The following is a 3,650-nucleotide window of genomic DNA, read 5'->3' on the forward strand; positions in this document are numbered from 1 at the left end:
TAAGGTTTATTACTTGGACGACCCAGTACACTTGTTGGTTAGTTGTGTGAAGTTGTGATAAATAGTTGAGATTGCAATTGAGCGTACCATGTTGATGGCGCCATTGATGATCACAATTTCGTGCACCAAGTTTTTGGCGCCGTTGCCGGGGATTGTTGAGTTTGGACAACTGACGGTTCATCTTGTTGCTTAGATTGGGTATTTTTTTTTTAGAATTCTTAAGAATGAATTCTAGAGTTTCATGATGATCTGTTGAAGTCTGGTTGGCTGTGAAGCCATGTCTAATTTCATTGGACCGAGGTTTCAACTTATCATCACAAGAGCTTGTTGATTTCTATCAACCTTGCTGTTGGAGCAATGATCTGCTAAGGCTTGGCTGGCCATTGGCCATGTCTAGTGTTTTGGACCGGAGCTTTCTTTGAAAGCTTGGCTGGCTATGAAGCCATGTCTAATTCCTGGACCGGAGTCTTAGACTAGCATTGCAATGATTCCTGGAATTCTCATTAAGAATTTTGATATCTTTATTTTCTTTTCAACTTAATTTTCGAAAAAAAAATTACAAAATCATAAAAACCAAAAATATTGTATGTTTCTTGTTTAGTCTAGTGTCTCATGCTAAGTTTGGTGTCAATTGCATATTTCTGTTCTTCTTGCATTTTTCGAATTCATGCATGTGTCTTCATTAATCTTCAAATTGTTCTTGATGATTTCCTTGTTCTGATCTTTAAATTCTCTTGTCTTGAGTGTTTTGTTGTGTCAATGGTATACAAACTGCTAAGTTTGGTGTCTTGCATGCATTGTTATTTGATTTGAGTTGCATTTTGATTATTCCTCATTATTAAAAATCTAAAAAAATATTTTTAATTTGTGTCTTTTCAAGTCAATAATACAGAGAATTGAAGATTCAAAACATACAGCAGAGGAATTATACAGAAAAAGCTAGGCATTCAAAACGCCCAGTGAGGAAGACAAACTGGCGTTTAACGCCAGCCAGGGTGCCTGGCTGGGCGTTTAACGCCCAAAAGGGTAGTGCTTTAGGCGTTAAACGCCAGAATGTGCACCATTCTGGGCGTTTAACGCCAGGATGGTGATAAACCCCATTTTTAGGGTTTATCTTGTATTGAATTTAGAGTATTTTGATAACCTTTTGTCATATTTAGCCTATGAATTAGCATGGTTTTGTTATCTCTCCCGTATTTGTGCTTAAGTGTAAAAACATGCTTTTTAAGCCTTTAATTTGATAATTTTAATTCATCCTTGATTCCATAAGATGCCTTGATGTGTTTGCTAGTAATCTCAGGGTGAATTAGGCTAGGCATGGATCAAAGGAAGCAAGGAAGGAAGCATGCAAGTGGAGAGAAGCATAAAAAGTCAAAGAAGCAAAGTCAGCCATGCACGCGCACGCGCACAAGGCGCTCACGCGCACATTGCAGAATCGGCCAGGGACGCGCACGCGTACCGTGCGCGCACGCGTCGATGACCGCACATGACTTCATTAATGCAACACGTGCCTGGCGATTTGAGAGGGTTTCTGAACCCTTTTTTGGCGCCAATTGCTAGGAGAAAGGAATAAAAGGATGAAGGATTAAGGGGAAGGCATGAGGGAATCATATAGCATAATTAGGATTAGTTTAGAGTTAGTTTTAGAGAGAGAAGCTCTCACTTCTCTCTAGAATTAGGATTAGAATTAGGTTTAGGTTAATCTCTCTCCTTAGATCTAGGTTTAATTTATGCTTTGATTCACTTTTCCTTTATCAATTCTTAATCTTCTCCTCCTCCTCTTTCTAGTTATGTGCTTTAATAATTGTAATTCTTCATTTTGTTTTGGATAGATTGTTGTTCCTTTATTTTCTTTCAATAATGCAATTTGAGGTAATTCATGATAATTGTGATTTCCTTGATTGTTGTTGTTCATTATTCTCAATAATTGTTGTTAGATTTCATTCTTGTTGTCAATTGACTTTGCTTTTCTTTTGTACCTTCCAAGTGTTTGATGAAATGCTTGGTTGGATTTTAGTGTAGGTTTTGTTCCTCTTGGCCTAGGTAGAGTAATTAGTGACTCTTAAGTTATCTAATTTCTTTGTTGATTGATAATTAGAAGTTGCTAATTGATTTGAATGCCTCTAAAGCTAGTCTTTCCTTTAGGAGTTGATTAGGACTTGAGGAATCAAATCGATTCATCCACTTGACTTTCCTCCATGGTTAGAGGTTAACTAGTTTTGGGCGTTAAACGCCAGAATGTGCACCATTCTGGGCGTTTAACGCCAGGATGGCACAAGAGGGAAGATTCTGTTTTTAATGCAAATTTTTTTCAAGTTTTCAAAATTTTTCAAAATCAAATTTTTTCAAATCAAATATTTTCAATCAAATCTTTTTCAAAATCAATTTCTTCCCATTTTCAAAAATACTTGCTATCAATCAACGATTTGATTCAACATTTCAAGTATATTGCCTTTTCTGTTGAGAAAAAGGTTTAATGTTTGAATCATATCTTTTCTTGTTAGGCAAGTCATTAATTTTCAAAATCAAATCTTTTTAAATTGTTTTTCAAATCATATCTTCTCAATCACATCTTTTTAAAACCATAATTTTTCAATCATATCTTCTTAATCACATCTTTTTCAAAATAGTTTTCAATCATATCTTTTTGATTTCTAATTTCAAAATCTTTTTCAAAAATCACTTGATTTCTTTTCCAGTCTTGGTTTTCGAAAATCAATTAGTGTTTTTCAAAATGTTTTTAAAAATCTTTTACTTAATTTTTGAAAATCTCTTCCCCTCTTCTCACATCCTTCTATTTATGAACTAACACTCCTCCTTGATGCACAATTCGAACTCCATCTTTCCTTGATAAGTTCGAATTTTCTACCTCTTCCTTCTATTTTTCTTTTTCCTCTGACACCTCAAGGAATCTCTATACTGTGACATAGAGGATTCCATATTTTCTTGTTTTCTTCTCTTTCATATGAGCAGGAAAAAGGAAAAAGGCACTCTTGTTGAAATTGATCCAGAACCTGAAAGGACTCTGAAGAGAAAATTAAGAGAAGCTAAGTTACAACAATCATTGGAAGATCCTCATCAGTTTCTTGCTGAGTTCTTGCAAATCTGTGACACTGTCAAAACCAATGGGGTTGCCCCTGAGGTCTACAGACTTATGCTATTCCCTTTTGCTGTAAGAGACAGAGCTAGGATATGGTTGGACTCACAACCTAAAGAAATCCTGAACTCTTGGAAAAAGCTAGTCAATGCCTTCTTGGCAAAGTTCTTTCTACCTCAAAAATTGAGTAAGCTTAGAGTGGAAGTCCAAACCTTCAGACAGAAGGAAGGTGAATCCCTCTATGAAGCTTGGGAAAGATACAAACAATTAATCAGAAAGTGTCCCTCTGACATGCTTTCTGAATGGAGCATCATAGGTAACTTCTATGATGGTCTGTCGGAACTGTCCAAGATGTCATTGGATAGTTCTGCTGGAGGCTCTCTTCATCTGAAGAAGACGCCTGCAGAAGCTCAAGAACTGATTGAAATGGTTGCAAATAACCAATTCATGTACACTTCTGAAAGGAATCCTATAAACAATGGGACGAATCAGAAGAAAGGAGTTCTTGAGATTGATACTCTGAATGCCATATTGGCTCAGAACAAAATATTGA

At 36.1% G+C, this 3,650-nt stretch overlaps 1 non-coding gene across 1 annotated transcript; it reads right to left on the reverse strand.

Annotated features, from left to right (window-relative positions):
• Nucleotides 1-3,286: 3,286 nt before the first annotated feature.
• On the reverse strand, nt 3,287-3,394 carry LOC127745925 (small nucleolar RNA R71). The gene has a single exon (XR_008007548.1). It is a non-coding gene; the product is annotated as a small nucleolar RNA R71 (small nucleolar RNA).
• Nucleotides 3,395-3,650: the final 256 nt, after the last annotated feature.

Source organism: Arachis duranensis, chromosome 3, assembly GCF_000817695.3.
Source record: "Arachis duranensis cultivar V14167 chromosome 3, aradu.V14167.gnm2.J7QH, whole genome shotgun sequence".
Classification (NCBI taxonomy): Eukaryota; Viridiplantae; Streptophyta; class Magnoliopsida; order Fabales; family Fabaceae; genus Arachis; species Arachis duranensis.